The sequence below is a fragment of the Cherax quadricarinatus genome, chromosome 28, assembly GCF_038502225.1.
Source record: "Cherax quadricarinatus isolate ZL_2023a chromosome 28, ASM3850222v1, whole genome shotgun sequence".
In the NCBI taxonomy this organism is placed as follows: Eukaryota; Metazoa; Arthropoda; class Malacostraca; order Decapoda; family Parastacidae; genus Cherax; species Cherax quadricarinatus.
In genome coordinates, this window is record NC_091319.1 from 5,750,372 (window position 1) to 5,769,359 (window position 18,988).

Sequence of the window (18,988 nt, forward strand, 5' to 3'; positions counted from 1 at the left end):
AGCTGGCACTGGACAAGCACCTAAAGTCAGTTCCTGATCAGCCGGGCTGTGGCTCGTACGTTGGTTTGCGTGCAGCCAGCAGCAACAGCCTGGTTGATCAGGCGCTGATCCACCAGGAGGCCTGGTCACAGACCGGGCCGCGGGGGCGTTGACCCCCGAAACTCTCTCCAGGTAAACTCCAGGTTAGGTGTGTTGCTGCAGTTGATCCCCAAGCACAAATAGCATACGATAATTTAATCTATGTAACTGCATTTGTGTATACCTGAATAAACTTACAAGGAAGTAGGGGCTGTCAGTGGCTCTATAAACCACATTATTATTATAATAAAAAAGAAGCGCTAAACCACAAGGGCTATACAGCGCTGCCCTATAAACCACAACAACAGGAATATAACAAAAAAAAAAAAGGCACAATACCATGACTGGAACAATGCACAAATAACCCGCGCAAAGAAGAGGAGTTTACGATGACGTTTCGGTCCGACTTGGACCATTTACAAAGTCACACTAACGAAAAGGAGAGGAGGGAGTATTCATTCATTAGGGATTTGCCGGTACTTCCGGCCCGGGTCTCCTGCAGATGGCGACCCGGCGAGGAGGGAGTATATATAGACAGGAAGTGATTGTGGTTGTGGTTGTGGTAGTCGTGGAGGTAGAAGGTAGTAGTGGGGAAGGTAGTATGGAGGTGGAGGAGCTAGTCAAATAATGAGAAAGAGTAGCACTGCAAGGGAGCTAGGTGCCCACAGATGGTAAGAGCAAGAACACAGAGGGAGGAGAGGGTAAAAAATAAATAAAAAAAATGAAGGAACAAATACCCAAGGTAGAAGAAAGATAACTCAAAGGAGAAAAAGGAAAGAGGAAAGGGGAAGAGGGAGAAGAAGAAAAAGGAAAAGGAATCAGGTTAAGTCACGGGTGTTATGAAGTTTGGAGCATTTTACAATGCAGTGAGAAAGGAAGGCATCTACAGAGACGAAGCCAGGACTAAGATTCATACAAAGAAATTTGTGTATTAGGGAGAATTCAACCAGACGGCGACTGTTAAAGTTGGAAGAAGGGAAGACAGTTTTAGCACAAGACCAGTTGGTAGGATGACTGTGATCTCTGACGTGACAGAAAAGAGCATTGTTAGTGTCGGCAAGCCTAACACTACTATTGTGCTCCCTAAGTCTGTTAGAAAGAGATTGGCTAGTTTCTCCAAAGTACTGAAGAGGACAGGAGGAACAAGAAATAGAGTAGACACCAGGAACATCTATAGAGGGAGGTGAGGTATGAACGAGATTAGAGCGAAGAGTGTTAGTCTGGCGGAAAGTAAGTTTGATGTCTAAGGGACGGAGAGAATTGTTGAGATTAGAAAGACCGGAAATGTAGGGAAGGCAGAGGACAGAAGAGTTCCCAGGAGTAGAGAGTTTGGGAGAGAAGAAATTACGTTTAGCACGTGAGAAGGCAGAGTCTATGAAATGGGAAGAGTAGCCAAGACGGGAAAATGAGTTATGAAGAGTGGAAATTTCTGACTGAAGGAACTGAGAATTACAAATGCAGAGAGCACAGAGAAAGACGGGGATAAGCACACTTTTCTTGACAGGGGAAGCATGATAAGAAAAGTAGTGAATGTACATGCCACTGTGCATAAGTTTGCGGTAAACGGAAAAGGCAAAACCTGTATCTGAGCGGTGGACATGAACATCAAGGAAAGGAAACAAGGAATTAGATCCCCATTCAGCTTTAAACTTAATGGAAGGGGCAAGGTTATTAAGAGCATCAAGAAATGGTTGGAAGAGACTAGAGTCATGAGGCCACAGAGCAAAGATGTATATAGTGGGATACTTCATAAGCCGTCATTAGACTGCCAATTGGCAGCTCCCTTCAACTGGCAGCTCCCTTCAACTGGCAACTCCCTTCAACTGGCAGCTCCCTTCAACTGGCAACTTCCTTCAATTCCAGCTCTCCTGGTTTCGATTCTGAAGCCAAACAAAGATGATACCCAACCAGACTCTTACGGCCCATTGCTTGAATAAAGTGCTGGAAAGACTGGTGGCCACCCGTCTCTCATGGTGGACTGAGGAACATGGCCTCTTGCCTGAAAACCAGAGTGGCTTCTGTGAGGGTCGATCCACTCTTCACTCTTTGCTTCAGTTTTTGCAGTAGTGCATACTTCGTTTGAAAGCCTGGAGTGTCCTCTGGCTGTCTTTTTAGGATCTGCGTGGAGCGTTTGATTCAGCATCTCACACGGCAATACTTTTTAAGCTGACCCGCATGGGGTTGGCATGAGCCCCCCTCCACTGGACGTGCAACTTTTTACAAGGGAAAACCTTCCAGGTTGCAGTGGGTTGCACGATGTCCTCACCCCGTCCTATATACCTGGGAGTGCCCCAACGATCCGTTCTCAGTCCATGCCTTTTTTCTGTATAAATGTCGGATCTCCCTTCCATACAGGGCGCGCATACCCTGGTGTATGCTGGCTGCACAGGAAAAACTTCAGCATGCCCTACAGTGCATAACATCATGGGCTGCCACCTGGGATTTAGAGATTAGTGTCGCCAAGTCCCGGCTCTTATGTTTTACTAGACGATGCCTCTCTACTCTTCCATCTGTTTCATTGAGTCAGACACCAATCCCGTTGGTCTCTTATCATCGATGGTTGGGTGTCACCTTGGATGCACCACTCTTGACATGGGGGAAACACATAATGGCCCTCCACCTCTAATGTGCACGCCACACTGTGCTTATGCGCCAGATCTCTGGCAGTAACTGGGGGGTGGATCGAGACCTCTTTAAATTTCATACAGCTATGGTTCGTAGCAAACTCGCCTATGCGAGTAAGGTGTATGGCTCGGCCTCTTCCTCCTCTCTTCGCCGCCTGGACATTCTCCACAATTCGACTATCTGCAGTGTGCTAGGGGCGTTCCTCTCCAGGCCCATTGCAGCCTTGGAAGTGGAATCTGGGATAGTCCCCCTCTCGTCAGTGAGAACGGCGAGGGACTGTTTATGGCTTCATCATATGGCCTCTCTGCCTTGTACCCACCCCTGCCGCCTCTCCACGGATGTGGGAGGCAGCTTCAGTCCCCCCACGTTTAGTTCAGCCTTCCTTTGTGGCCAGGGTCCAACATTCCCTGGCCTATCTCTCACTCCCTGCGCCAGTGATGACTCCCTCCCCTCTTCACTCTCCGGTGTCCCCCTGGAGGGACCTGACATGGTACATCCACCTGGATTGGCCTTTCAAGAACAGGGAACTCCCTCAGATAGCTGCATTTCTCTTTGAAGTTTCGCGCTGTCACGTATGGTTTTTCATTCTCCATCTAAACGGACGGCTCAGCACGAACGTCCCCCCTTCTACATCTTTTGCTGCCTTCGCTGATCTTTCTCTGTGGCAAACCTGGTGGTTAGACCCCACTCACTCGGTCCTAGCAGGAGAGCTCTTTGCCATTCACCAGGCTTTGGTTTTTGTCCTTGCTCACCTTCCTCCTCAGCCTTTGGGTCTCTTCTCTGAGTCCCAATCTTCTCTGGCACTTTTGTGCTCCGTCCGTCCACAGTCCTTACGCGTCCTCGTCTGACAGACGCAGTTTCTTTTGTGTTTCTTGAGGAGTCCAGGTTGGAGCAACTCCCTTCAGTGGGTACCTGCCCATGTTGGCATTCGGGGCAATGAAGTGGTTGATCGAGCGTCCTCCCTCGCACATGCACTTCCTACTATTACCCCCCTTGCACTGGGCCACAGTGATTTCACAAAGACTGTTCGGAAGGAAATCCGTCATTTATGGCAGGAGGACCTGGTACGTTCCCTCTCTTCTTCGGCATTGAGCTCTGTCCGATCTTTCAATGGCCCCTGCCCTGGGGCTCGCCATCCCAGTCGCTCAGTGAACGTTGCACTGACTCGCCTCCGGGTCAGGCACTCACGACTGACAGCTCATCTGCACCGCCTTCGGATGACAGACTCTCCATACTGCCTGTGGTGTCCTTCACAGCCTGAGACGGTGGAACACTTCCTACTGTGATGCCCACGTTACCACTCTGCACGGATTATTCTCCGTGCGGCCGTGCGCACGTTTGGGGTGCAATCTTTAACTCTACCTCTCCTTCTCAGTGGGGAGAGGTTTGACCATCCGGACCGTCAGGAGATCTTGGCCTGTACCTGCACATTCTTGCTGGCTTCAAGGTGCATTAGGGAGCCTGGGTTCAATTCACAGCCAGAGTAGAAACATTGGGCGTGTTTCTTTCCACCTGTTGTCTATGTTCCCTATCAGTAAAATGGGTACCTGGGTGTCAGCCGACTGGTGTGGGTCGCATCCTGGAGTTTACCTGGAGTTTACCTGGAGAGAGTTTCGGGGGTCAACGCCCCCGCGGCCCGGTCTGTGACCAGGCCTCCTGGTGGATCAGCGCCTGATCAACCAAGCTGTTGCTGCTGGCTGCACGCAAACCAACGTACGAGCCACAGCCCGGCTGATCAGGAACTGACTTTAGGTGCTTGTCCAGTGCCAGCTTGAAGACTGCCAGGGGTCTGTTGGTTATCCCCCTTATGTGTGCTGGGAGGCAGTTGAACAGTCTCGGGCCCCTGACACTTATTGTATGGTCTCTTAACGTGCTAGTGACACCCCTGCTTTTCATTGGGGGGATGGTGCATCGTCTGCCAAGTCTTTTGCTTTCGTAGTGAGTGATTTTCGTGTGCAAGTTCGGTACTAGTCCCTCTAGGATTTTCCAGGTGTATATAATCATGTATCTCTCCCTCCTGCGTTCCAGGGAATACAGGTTTAGAAACCTCAAGCGCTCCCAGTAATTGAGGTGTTTTATCTCCGTTATGCGCGCCGTGAAAGTTCTCTGTACATTTTCTAGGTCGGCAATTTCACCTGCCTTGAAAGGTGCTGTTAGAGTGCAGCAATATTCCAGCCTAGATAGAACAAGTGACCTGAAGAGTGTCATCATGGGCTTGGCCTCCCTAGTTTTGAAGGTTCTCATTATCCATCCTGTCATTTTTCTAGCAGATGCGATTGATACAATGTTATGGTCCTTGAAGGTGAGATCCTCCGACATAATCACTCCCAGGTCTTTGACGTTGGTGTTTCGCTCTATTTTGTGGCCAGAATTTGTTTTGTACTCTGATGAAGATTTAATTTCCTCATGTTTACCATATCTGAGTAATTGAAATTTCTCATCGTTGAACTTCATATTGTTTTCTGCAGCCCACTGAAAGATTTGGTTGATGTCCGCCTGGAGCCTTGCAGTGTCAGCAATGGAAGACACTGTCATGCAGATTCGGGTGTCATCTGCAAAGGAAGACACGGTGCTGTGGCTGACATCCTTGTCTATGTCGGATATGAGGATGAGGAACAAGATGGGAGCTAGTACTGTGCCTTGTGGAACAGAGCATCCTGGGACACTGACCTAATTTGCCCGACATGCTGAGCATAACAAGAGGCATTCTTTTTATTTAGTAATTTTAGTAATTTAAGCATACAAACAGAGGTACAAAAATACAGGTAAGAGCAGCATGCCAAAGCCACTTATATGCATAGCATTACGGGCTGGCTTAAAATTAACTTAAGATTAACTAAGCAATGATGAAATCAGTAATAAAACATTATTGTAAACAGATAACTATAAAGCACAAATGAGTATTTCAAAGACAGGTCATATGGTTGCTTGCATTGCTGTACATTCAGTCGAATGGAGTATTCTGTTAGGTAGTGTATTTAAAAAAATAATAAAGTTAGATTGGGTCCTAGGTTTAACATTTGTGTGATATAGTTGTGAGTAACATATAGGATATACAATTTATAAGGTTCAGTTATTCAGTATTTATTTGGTTTTGAGTGAGTAAGTGATCTTTGAGAAGAGACTTGAATTTATAAACAGGTAGTGTTTCTTTTATATTTACAGGTAATGAATTCCAGATTTTAGGGCCTTTTATGTGCATTGAGTTTTTGCATAGTGTGAGATGGACACGAGGAACATCAAAGAGTGATCTGTGCCTTGTGTTATGGTCATGTGTTCTGTTGAGGTTGGCAAGGAGATGTTTGAGGGGAGGGTTAGTATCAGAGTTAAGTGTTCTATGTATGTAATAGGTGCAATAATAAGTATGGATGTTTTGTATGGTGAGTAGGTTGAGTGCTTTGAATATTGGTGGAGTGTGTTGCCTGTAGTGAGAATTTCTTATCATTCTAACTGGAGAGTTTACCTGGAGAGAGTTTCGGGGGTCAACGCCCCCGCGGCCCGGTCTGTGACCAGGCCTCCTGGTGGATCAGCGCCTGATCAACCAGGCTGTTGCTGCTGGCTGCACGCAAACCAACGTACGAGCCACAGCCCGGCTGATCAGGAACTGACTTTAGGTGCTTGTCCAGTGCCAGCTTGAAGACTGCCAGGGGTCTGTTGGTAATCCCCCTTATGTGTGCTGGGAGGCAGTTGAACAGTCTCGGGCCCCTGACACTTATTGTATGGTCTCTTAACGTGCTAGTGACACCCCTGCTTTTCATTGGGGGGATGGTGCATCGTCTGCCAAGTCTTTTGCTTTCGTAGTGAGTGATTTTCGTGTGCAAGTTCGGTACTAGTCCCTCTAGGATTTTCCAGGTGTATATAATCATGTATCTCTCCCTCCTGCGTTCCAGGGAATACAGGTTTAGAAACCTCAAGCGCTCCCAGTAATTGAGGTGTTTTATCTCCGTTATGCGCGCCGTGAAAGTTCTCTGTACATTTTCTAGGTCGGCAATTTCACCTGCCTTGAAAGGTGCTGTTAGAGTGCAGCAATATTCCAGCCTAGATAGAACAAGTGACCTGAAGAGTGTCATCATGGGCTTGGCCTCCCTAGTTTTGAAGGTTCTCATTATCCATCCTGTCATTTTTCTAGCAGATGCGATTGATACAATGTTATGGTCCTTGAAGGTGAGATCCTCCGACATAATCACTCCCAGGTCTTTGACGTTGGTGTTTCGCTCTATTTCGTGGCCAGAATTTGTTTTGTACTCTGATGAAGATTTAATTTCCTCATGTTTACCATATCTGCAGCCTTTTGTTGGGTAATTAGTGGTCTGAGATGGTTAATTGTTGTTGAGCCCCATGCACAAATTCCATAGGTGAGATAGGGGTAAATAAGAGAGTGATAAAGGGCCAGGAGGGCTGACTGTGGAACATAGTACCGTATCTTCGATAGTATGCCTACAGTCTTGGAGATTTCCTTAGAAATTTGTTGTATATGTGTATGAAATTTGAGTCTATTATCGAGGTGGATTCCTAGGAATTTTCCCTCTGTTAGCTTTGTGATAGGTGATCCGTTTATTGTTATGTTAAGAGGTACATCTGTAGCTCTGTTACCAAACTGAATGAAGTAGGTTTTGTCAATGTTTAGTGTAAGTTTGTTAGTCCTCATCCAGGTAGATATTTTCTGTAATTCGGTGTTTACAGTATTGGCTAGCGTGACTGGGCTCGGGTGAGAGAAGACGTATGTAGTGTCATCTGCAAAAAGTGTGGGTTTGAGTAATTGCGAAGCATTTGGTAGGTCATTTATGTATAGGAGAAAGAGAAGAGGGCCAAGGACACTTCCCTGTGGGACACCAACTGTAATTGGTTGTGCGGAAGAGCTTACCCCATTTGCGTACACATATTGGCTTCTGTTGCTGAGGTAAGACTTGAGGTAGTTGAGGGAGTGCCCTCTAATACCATAGTGTGACAATTTTACGTGGAGCAAGTCATGGTCAACTGTATCAAAAGCTTTACGTAAGTCAATGAAGATCCCCAGTGGGACTTCTTTTTTCTCTATTGCAGTGTATATATGTTCTAGCATGTGTATAATAGCATCATTAGTATTTTTATTAGGCCTGAATCCAAATTGGCAGGGGTTGAGAATGTTTTGGGAGTTGAGGTAGGAGTAGATTCGTTTATGAATTAATTTTTCGAAGATTTTTGAGAGAGGGTGTAAATTGGATATTGGCCTATAGTTATTCAACTCTGTTGGGTCTCCTCCTTTATGGATCGGGGTGACCCTTGCTATTTTGAGAACTGTAGGGAGGAAGGTGGAGGATTCAATGGATTTGTTAAAGAGTGTTGCAATGATTGGTGATAGTACTTGTGACGCTTTTTTGTATATAAAGGGTGGTAAGGTATTTAAATCTCCTGCCTTGTTTTTCAGTGCGTTGATAATAAGGGAGACTTCGTATGGGTTAGTCGGAGCTAGGAACAGTGTGTTCGGGTAGTTGCCAGTGAGGTAGTCATTTGGTGGGGTATCTGCGCTTGGGATTTTATTGGCAAGGTTTTGACCTATAGTGGAGAAGAAATCATTGAGTCTGCTGTTTCTGTTGGTGGGAGTTGGGGTTCATTTGATTTTGCTAATTTTATTTCGCTATGTCGTGATATCTTTTTTGTTCCCAGAATTTCTGATAGGGTCTTCCAGGTCTTTTTTATATCACCTCGTAAGTTGGATAATCTGTTCTCATAATACAATTTTTTTGCCCTTCTTATCAGGCTGGTTAGGATTGACGAGTAACGTTTTGTTTGGTCTCTGGTTATATGACCCATTCTGTACTGTTTTTCATATTGGTGTTTTGTATTTATGGATTTGAGAATGCTGGGTGTTAGCCAGGGACTGTTCGGTCTCTTAGCTGTCATCTGTTTAGTTTTTTTAGGGAAGTGCTTGTTATAAAGGTATTGGGTCTTTTTTAGAAAATTATTAAAACATTCGTCAATATCTGTATAGATTTCTAGCTCAGTGTGCCAGTCAATGTTTGTTACTGCTGTTGTGAAGTTATTAATGGCTGCCTCATTGTGAAGTCTGAAGGTGACTTTAGTAGTGTCTTGGGGTATTTTACCAAGAGTTGTTATGAGGAAAGTAGGGTAGTGGTCTGTGGTATTATCTGTAATTATGCCTGATTTTAAAGGGGATATGGTGTTGGTCCAGATGTGGTCATGTAGGGAAACACTAGTCTCTGTAACTCTTGTAGGTTTTGTTACTGTTGGTAGCAACATACAGTTACTCATTGTGTTTGTGAATTCAGTAACGTGTGGGTCCTGGTCTTGCAGGAGATTTATATTGAAGTCACCCGAGAGTAGTAAGTGATCTTTGTTCATGCGTGCATCAGTTATCATACTTCCTAGGTTTTGACTAAATTGGCTAATGTTTGATTGTGGAACTCTGTAGATGTTTATCACTGTGAGAGGTTTTTGTAGGTATTTGGATTTGAATTTAGCTATTATATATTCCCCATGTTCATCCCTTGTGCAAGTATTAGTGATACATTCTAGTTGGTCTGAGTAGTATATAGCAGTGCCACCCCCTTGTTGGTCTGGCCTACAGTTGTGTATGGCTGTGTAACGAGGAATGGCATAGACATCTGTAGTATCAGGCTTTAGCCAGGTTTCAGTTAGTGTAATGATGGACATATTGGCATGCAAGGAATTTAGTAATGCTAGGAGGTCATCATAATGCTTGCTTAAAGATCTGATATTGTACTTAAAGATAGTTATGTTGTTGTTAGCTCTGAGAAGTGCCTTTGATTGTTCTGCTGTGTAGTAATTACAGTAACTGTTTGAATCATTTAAGTCATTAAATAAGAGGTTGGTATCAGGATCAATGCTTGTAATCATAAGATTTGTAGTGAATCTATAGTTAGAATTAAGTAAAAAATAAAGTAAATATTCTAAAGCTAAAAAAATAGCACCTGAATTATTTAACAAATGTAAAAATAATGAGCTAAGGTAGTTTTTTTAAAGCTAAAATAAAGGAGACAATATAAAAGGGACTAAAATAATTTGTGGTGAACAAATAAAGTGATGATCAAATAATGGAGCTTGGGAATATGATAGTAGGTAGTACTTTAAAGGTAATTCTTTAAAGTTAGAATTATAATATAAAATTATAATATAAAAGGGACTAATATAAGTTGTGGTGAACAATAAAGTGGTAATCAAATAATTGCACTAAGGTCTAATATAATGACTTTTGTGGAGTCTATGTTTTGAGCTAGAATGAGCTATAGTACAACTAGATTTAATCTAATAATATAACAATACAAATTAAAAATAGCACCAGTCTCTCACTAGTAATTGCAATATGGTCTAATATAATGAATTTGGTATTGACTATAGCACAACTGAGTTTAATCTAATAATATAAAAAAGGCACAAGACTCTCAATTGTAATTGCACTATATAGTAGTATGTCATTGTTGTCAGCTAGGCCTGTATACCATGTACATGTACTTGTAGTAAATAAAGATATTATTATAATATGCAGTTATTAGTCAAGCATACTTCCACTTTGGTCGAGGTTCCTTTTACGAGCACTGGGAAGCAGGGCTCGATACGGCGTATGAGATCAGTGGCCTATAAACCTCAACAACAATAACAGCAAGCCGTCATTAGCTCTTACAAACCCAACAACAAGATAATGTAGGCTTTGGCTATTAAGTAAGTAAATTTATTTAGGTACAGGTACACATAAGGACAATTACACAAATTTAGGTGATATATATGTAAATTACTTAGGATAACCCCAAAAAAGGTCAGACGAAGTGATTTATTTAATTTTTTTTTAACTACGGTACGGATAGGTTTAGGTAAGAGATTTAGATAAGATTTCGTTCGGATTTTTAACCCCGGAGGGTTAGCCACCCAGGATAACCCAAGAAAGTCAGTGCGTCATCGAGGACTGTCTAACTTATTTCCATTGGGGTCCTTAATCTTGTCCCCCAGGATGCGACCCACACCAGTCGACTAACACCCAGGTACCTATTTGCTGCTAGGTGAACAGGACAACAGGTGTAAGGAAACGTGTCGAAATTTTTCCACCCGCCGGGAATCGAACCCGGGCTCTCCGTGTGTGAAGCGGGAGCTTTAGCCACCAGGCCACCGGGCCACCCCAAGAGTTAGATAAGAGTTAGATAAATTAAGATAAAATTTTGTTGAGATTTTTTTTAATCCCATCCCCCCCAGGGCCGCTATATAACCCCTTTTGAGTATAACACCTGAGTATAAAACTCCTATTTAGGTACCTGTACTCACCTCACCTAGTTGAGGTTGCAGGGGCCTGATGGCGAGGTTAGAACCATTGGGCATGTTTCTTTACACCGGTTGTCTATGTTCACCCATCAGTAAAACGGAAACCTGGGTGTTAATCGACTGGTGTGGGTCGCATCCTGGAACAAAACTGACCTAATTTGCCCAAAATGCTCTGCATAACAAGCAGCTTTCTATATTGTAGTATGTCATTGATGTCAGCTATGGTCTGTATACCTTGTACATACTTGTACTTATAGTAAATAAAGATAATATTTATTATTATTATTATTATTATTATTATTATTATTATTATTATTATTATAACAATTGGTCCTATATACAGGATGCCTCATACAAACATCCCAAATGTTAGCAATAAATTAAAACACTAATAACAAACAACCAAATGAACAAGCATCACCTCCTAGCCGGAGACTTCAATGTCAACCTTGGCCTAACAGGCGACCAGCCAGTAACTTGATTTAATCAGCAAGATGAACAACACACTACTCATACCAGCTATAACAAAACCAACCAGGCTAACTGAATAGTCAATGAAAATATTGCCTTCCTCTGTTATGCATTACAGGGAAAGGAGGGCCTTGTATGATGCTAAAATTATCTAATTTACGTGTACATATATTCTGAATCAGCATAGAAAATAGTACCCCTGGTGTGACTTTAAGTAATTTTGGAAATCCAGCTGAAAATGGTGAAAAACACTAAACTATAGTCCAAATCTAAGCTTAGGATGGGATATACACAGATGACAGCCAAGAAATGAGTGAGATACTAAAGTCCCAATATGACTCAGTGTTCAGCGAGCCACTGTCCAGACTAAGGATCAACAATCCAAATGAATTCTTTATGAACAAAACCCAAAATTTGGTCATCCCAAAACTCTTGGATATTATTCTAACTCCACAAGACTTTGAAGAGGCAATTAATGACATGCTCATGCACTCTGCCCCAGGCCCAGACTCGTGGAACTCCGTGTTCATCAAGAATTGCAAGAAGCCCCTATCTCATGCCTTCAGCATTTTATGGAGAGGGAGCATGGACACAGGGGTCATCCCACACACACTAAAAACAACAGACATAGCCCCACTCCACAAAGGTGGCAGTAAAGCAATTGTAAAGAACTAGACCGATAGCGCTAACATCCCATATCATAAAAATCTTCGAGAGGGTTCTAAGAAGCAAGATAGCCAACCACCTAGATACCCATCAGTTACACAACCCAGGGCAACACGGGTTTAGAGCAGGTCGCTCTTGTCTGTCCCAACTACTGGGCCACTATGACAAGGTCCTGGATGCTGTAGAGGATAAACAAAATTCAGATGTAGTATACATGTACACAGACTTTGCAAAAGCTTTCGACAAGTGTGACCATGGTGTAATAGCACACAAAATGCATGATAAAGGAATAACGGGAAAAGTTGGTAGATGGATGTACAACTTCCTGACAAACAGAACACAAAGAGTAATAGTAAAGAGAGTAAAGTCCCAGGCAGCCACGATAAAGAGCTCTGTTCCACAAGGCACAGTACTCACTCCCATTCTATTCCTCATCCTCATTTCTGACATTGACAGAGATGTAAGCCATAGCTCCGTGTCTTCCTTTGCAGATGACGCCTGGATTGCCATGGCAGTGACCTCCATTGAAGACACCACAAGACTCCAAGCGGACATCAACCAAATCTTTGAATGGGCCACTCAAAACAATATGAAGTTCAATAAGGAGAAATTTCAACTACTCAGATATGGGAAAATTGAAGAAATTAAAAATGTGTCAGGGTATACAACAAATTCTAACCATACAATAAAGCGGAAAAGTAATGTGAAGGACCTGGGAGTGATAATGTCAGAGGATCTTGTCTTCAAAGACTACAACAATGTATCTACCTCATCCTCTAGGAAAATGATAGAATAGATAATGAGAACCTTCAAAACTAGGGACGCCAAGCCCATGATGATTCTCTTCAAATCGCTTGTGCTCTCTAGGCTGGAATACTGCTGTACACTAATGGCCCCCTTCAAGGCTGGCAACATTGCATACCTGGAGAGTATACAAAGAACTTTCATGGCACACATAAGTACGATATGGCACTTAAACTACTAAGAACAGTTGAAGGTCCTTGATCTGTATTCCCTCGAACACAGGCGAGAAAGATACATGATAATATACACTTGGAAGGTCCTGGAGGGATTGGTACCAAACTTGCACACAAAAATCACTCCCTATGAAAGCAAAAGGCTTGGAAGGAAATGCAACATTTCCCCAATGAAAAGCAGGGGTGCCACGAGTACACTGAAAGACAACACAGTAAATGTTCGGGGCCCAAGACTGTTCAATTGCCTCCCAGCATACATAAGGGGGATTACCAATAGACCCCTGGCTGTCTTCAAGAAGGCATTGGACAGGGCCCCCAAAGTCAGTACCTGACCAACCGGGCTGTGGTTCGTACATCAGCTTGTGTGCAGCCAGCAGTAACAGCCTGGTTGATCAGACCCTGATCCACCATGAGGCCTGGTCTCAGACCAGGCTGCAGGGGCGTTGACCCCCGAAACCCTCTCCAAGTAAACTCCAGGTAAATAGTCCAGGGATTTTTCTAGATGAAAAAAAATTTTCTCTCAAAATGGAAAATGGTCATGATGATACTGTTTGTTGGATCAGTTGCTTTCATGGAAAGTTATGAGAGTATGCATGTATGTGTGTGTGTGTGTGTGTGTGTGTGTGTGTGTACTCACCTATTTGTGGTTGCAGGGGTCGAGTCTTAGCTCCTGGCCCCGCCTCTTCACCGGTTGCTACTGGGCCCTCTCTCTCCCCACTCCATGAGCTTTATCAAACCTCGTCTTAAAACTGTGTATGGTTCGTGCCTCCACTACGTCATTTTCTAGGCTATTCCACTGCCTGACAACTCTATGACTGAAGAAATACTTCCTAATATCTCTCTGACTCATTTGTGTCTTCAACTTCCAATTGTGGCCTCTTGTTTCTGTGTCCCCTCCCTGGAACATCCTGTCTTTGTCCACCTTGTCTATTCCATGCAGAATTTTATATGTCGTTATCATGTCTCCCCTGACCCTCCTGTCCTCCAGTGTCGTCAGGCCGATTTCCCTTAATCTTTCTTCATAGGACATTCCCCTTAGCTCTGGAACTAACCTTGTCACAAACCTTTGCACTTTCTCTAGTTTCTTGACGTGCTTTATCAAGTGCGGGTTCCAAACAGGTGCTGCATACTCCAGTATGGGCCTGACATACACAGTGTACAGTGTCTTGAACGATTCCTTACTAAGGTATCGGAATGCTGTTCTCAGGTTTGCCAGGCGCCCATATGCTGCAGCAGTTATCTGATTGATGTGTGCTTCCGGAGACATGCTCAGTGTTATACTCACCCCAAGATCTTTCTCCTTGAGTGAGGTTTGTGTGTGTGTACTCACCTAATTGTGGTTGCAGGGGTTGAGACTCAGCTCCTGGCCCCGCCTCTTCACTGATCGCTACTAGGTCCTCTCCCTCTCTGCTTCCTGAGCTTTGTCATACCTTTTCTTAAAACTATGTATGGTTCCTGCCTCCACTACTTCACTTGCTAGGCTATTCCACTTCCTGACGACTCTATGACTGAAGAAATACTTCCTAACGTCCCTGTGACTCGTCTGAGTCTTCAGCTTCCAATTGTGACCCCTTGTTTCTGTGTCCCCTCTCTGGAACATTCTGTCTCTGTCCACCTTGTCTATTCCCCACAGTATCTTGTATGTCGTTATCATGTCTCCCCTGACCCTTCTGTCCTCCAGTGTCGTCAGTCCGATTTCCCTCAACCTTTCCTCGTACAACATTCCCCTGAGCTCTGGAACTAGCCTTGTTGCAAACCTTTGTACTTTCTCTAACTTCTTGACATGCTTGACCAGGTGTGGGTTCCAGACTGGTGCTGCATACTCCAGTATGGGCCTAACATACACAGTGTACAGTGTCTTGAACGATTCCTTATTAAGGTATCGGAACGCTATTCTCAGGTTTGCCAGGCGCCCGTATGCTGCAGCAGTTATTTGGTTGATGTGTGCCTCCGGTGATGTGCTCGGTGTTATGGTCACCCCAAGATCTTTCTCCCTGAGTGAGGTCTGTAGTCTTTGTCCACCTAGCATATACTCTGTGGTCTTCTTTGCCCTTCCCCAATCTTCATGACTTTGTTTTTGGCAGGGTTGAATTCGAGAAGCCAGTTTCTGGACCACGCGTCCAGCCTGTCCAGGTCTCTTTGCAGTCCTGCCTCATCCTCATCCGATTTAATTCTTCTCATCAGCTTCACATCATCTGCGAATACGGACACTTCAGAGTCTATTCCTTCCATCATGTCATTCGCATACATCAAAAATAGCACTGGTCCTAGAACTGACCCCTGTGGGACCCCGCTCGTCACAGGTGCCCACTGTGATACCTCTCCACGTACCATGACTCGTTGTTGCCTCCCTGTCAGGTATTCCCTGATCCATTGCAGTGCCCTCCCTGTTATATGCGCCTGATCCTCCAGCTTCTGCACTAATCTCTTGTGAGGAACTGTGTTAAAGGCCTTCCTGCAGTCCAGGAAAATGCAATCAACCCACCCCTCTCTCTCGTGTCTTACTTCTGTTACCTTGTCATAAAACTCACGAAGGTTTGTGACACAGGATTTGCCTTCCATGAACCCATGCTGGTTTTCATTTATAATCTTGTTCTGTTCCAGGTGTTCCACCACTCTCCTCCTGATAATCTTCTCCAAGACTTTGCATACTATACATGTCAGAGACATAGGTCTGTAGTTTAGTGCCTCGTTTCTGTTTCCTTTCTTAAATATGGGGACTACATTTGCTGTCTTCCATTTCTCAGGTACTTGCCCAGTTTCAAGGGATGTGTTGAAGATTGTGGTTAGGGGCACGCACAGCATCTCTGCTCCTTCTCTAAGGACCCACGGGGAGATGTTGTCTGGCCCCATCGCCTTTGAAGTATCAAGGTCACTTAGCAGCTTCTGCACCTCCTCCTCGGTTGTTCATATGTCATCCAACACTTGTTGGTATATTCCCTCTTGATGTTCCCTTCTGTACTGTCTTCTCAGAGCCCTTCCTGTCTCTACTGTGTGTGTACTCACCTATTTGTACTCACCTATTTGTGGTTGCAGGGGTCGAGTCACAGCTCCTGGCCCCGCCTCTTCGCTGATTGCTACTAGGTCCTCTCTCTCCCTGCCCCATGAGCTCTATCATACCTCGCCTTAAAACTATGTATGGTTCCTGCCTCCACCACATCACTTTCTAGGCTATTCCATGGCCTGACTACTCTATGACTGAAGAAATACTTCCTAACATCCCTTTGATTCATCTGAGTCTTCAACTTCCAATTGTGACCTCTTGTGTCTGTGTCCCATCTCTGGAACATCCCGTCTTTGTCCACCTCGTCTATTCCGCGCAGTATTTTATATGTCGTTATCATGTCTCCCCTGACCCTCCTGGCCTCCAGTGTCGTCAGGCCGATTTCCCTCAACCTTTCTTCATAGGACAATTCCCTGTAGCTCTGGGACTAGTCTTGTTGCAAACCTTTGCACTTTCTCTAATTTCTTGACGTGCTTGACTAGGTGTGGATTCCAAACTGGTGCTGCATACTCCAGTATGGGCCTGACGTAGATGGTGTACAGAGTCTTAAACGAATCCTTACTGAGGTATTGGAACGCTATCCGTAGGTTTGCCAGGCGCCCGTATGCTGCAGCAGTTATCTGATTGATGTGCGCCTCAGGAGATATGCTCGGTGTTATACTCACCCCCAGATCTTTTTCCTTGAGTGAGGTTTGCAGTCTTTGGCCATCTAAACTATATTGTGTCTGCGGTCTTCTTTGCCCTTCCCCAATCTTCATGACTTTGCATTTGGCAGGGTTAAATTCAAGGAGCCAGTTGCTGGACCAGGCTTGTAGCCTGTCCAGATCTCTTTGTAGTCCTGCCTGATCCTCGTCCGATTCGATTCTTCTCATTAACTTCACATCGTCTGCAAACAAGGACACTTCTGAGTCTATCCCTTCCGTTATGTCGTTCACGTATACCAAGAACAGCACAGGTCCTAGGACTGACCCCTGTGGAACCCCGCTTGTCACAGGCGCCCACTCTGACACCTCGTCGCGTACCATGACTCGTTGTTGCCTCCCTGTCAGATATTCTCTGATCCATTGCAGTGCCTTTCCTGTTATGTGTGCCTGGTCCTCTAGCTTTTGCAGTAACCTCTTGTGAGGAACTGTGTCGAAAGCCTTCTTGCAGTCCAAAAATACGCAGTCGATCCACCCCTCTGTGTGTGTGTGTGTGTGTGTGTGTGTGTGTGTGTGTGTGTGTACTCACCTATTTGTACTCACCTATTTGTGGTTGCAGGGGTCGAGTCATAGCTCCTGGCCCCGCCTCTTCACTGATTGCTACTAGGTCCTCTCTCTCCCTGCTCCATGAACTTTATCATACCTCGCCTTAAAACTATGTATGGTTCCCGCCTCCACTACTTCACTTTCTAGACTATTCCACGACTTGACTACTCTTTGACTGAAGAAATACTTCCTAACATCCCTTTGATTCATCTGAGTCTTCAACTTCCAATTGTGACCTCTTGTGTATGTGTCCCATCTCTGAAACATCCTGTCTTTGTCCACCGTGTCTATTCTGCGCAGTATTTTATATGTCGTTATCATGTCTCCCCTGACCCTCCTGGCCTCCAGTGTCGTCAGGCCGATTTCCCTCAACCTTTCTTCGTACGACAATCCCCGTAGCTCTGGGACTAGTCTTGTTGCAAACCTTTGCACTTTCTCTAATTTCTTGACGTGCTTGACTAGGTGTGGATTCCAAACTGGTGCTGCATACTCCAGTATGGGCCTGACGTAAATGGTATACAGTGTCTTGAACGACTCCTTATTGAGGTATCGGTACGCTATCCGTAGGTTTGCCAGGCGCCCATATGCTGCAGCAGTTATCTGATTTATGTGCGCCTCAGGAGATATGCTCGGTGTTATACTCACCCCCAGATCTTTTTCCTTGAGTGAGGTTTGCAGTCTTTGGCCATCTAAACTATATTGTGTCTGCGGTCTTCTTTGCCCTTCCCCAATCTTCATGACTTTGCATTTGGCAGGGTTAAACTCAAGGAGCCAGTTTCTGGACCAGGCTTGTAGCCTGTCCAGGTCTCTTTGTAGTCCTGCCTGATCCTCATCCGATTTGATTCTTCTCATTAACTTCACATCATCTGCAAACAAGGACACTTCTGAGTCTATCCCTTCCGTTATGTCGTTCACATATACCAAGAACAGCACAGGTCCTAGGACTGACCCCTGTGGAACCCCGCTTGTCACAAGCGCCCACTCTGACACCTCGTCACGTACCATGACTCGTTGTTGCCTCCCTGTCAGGTATTCTCTGATCCATTGCAGTGCCTTTCCTGTTATGTGTGCCTGATCTTCTAGCTTTTTCAGTAACCTCTTGTGAGGAACTGTGTCGAAGGCCTTTTTGCAGTCCAAAAAAATGCAGTCGATCCACCCCTCTCTCTCTTGTCTTACTTCTGTCACCTTGTCATAAAACTCTAGTAGGTTTGTGACACAGGATTTTCCTTCCCTGAAACCATGCTGGTTGTCAATTATACACTTGTTTCTTTCCAGGTGCTCCACCACTCTCCTCCTGATGATCTTCTCCATGACCTTGCATACTATACACGTTAGTGATACAGGTCTGTAGTTTAGTGCCTCATGTCTGTCTCCCTTTTTAAAAATTGGGACTACATTTGCCATCTTCCATACCTCAGGGAGTTGCCCAGTTTCAAATGATGTGTTGAAGATCTTTGTTAATGGCACACACAATATCTCTGCTCCCTCTTTAAGGACCCACGGAGAGATGTTGTCTGGTCCCACCGCCTTTGAGGTGTCAAGTTCGCATAGCAGCTTCTTCACTTCCTCCTTGGTTATATGTACCTCATCCAGCACTTGCTGGTGTACCCCCCTGTTCTGATTTCCTGGAGTCCTACTGGTTTCCACTG

The 18,988-nt window shown here is 44.7% G+C and overlaps 1 protein-coding gene across 2 annotated transcripts in view; it reads left to right on the forward strand.

Annotated features, from left to right (window-relative positions):
• Positions 1 to 10,267: 10,267 nt before the first annotated feature.
• The window catches only part of LOC128693245 (serine-rich adhesin for platelets), a 43,305-nt gene continuing 34,584 nt past the window's right edge, over positions 10,268 to 18,988 (forward strand). For both annotated transcript variants that reach the window (XM_053782789.2, XM_053782790.2), the window contains exon 1: positions 10,268 to 10,383. The gene's annotated coding sequence lies outside the window, so the exon portion shown is untranslated. The remainder of the gene's footprint in view (positions 10,384 to 18,988) is intronic.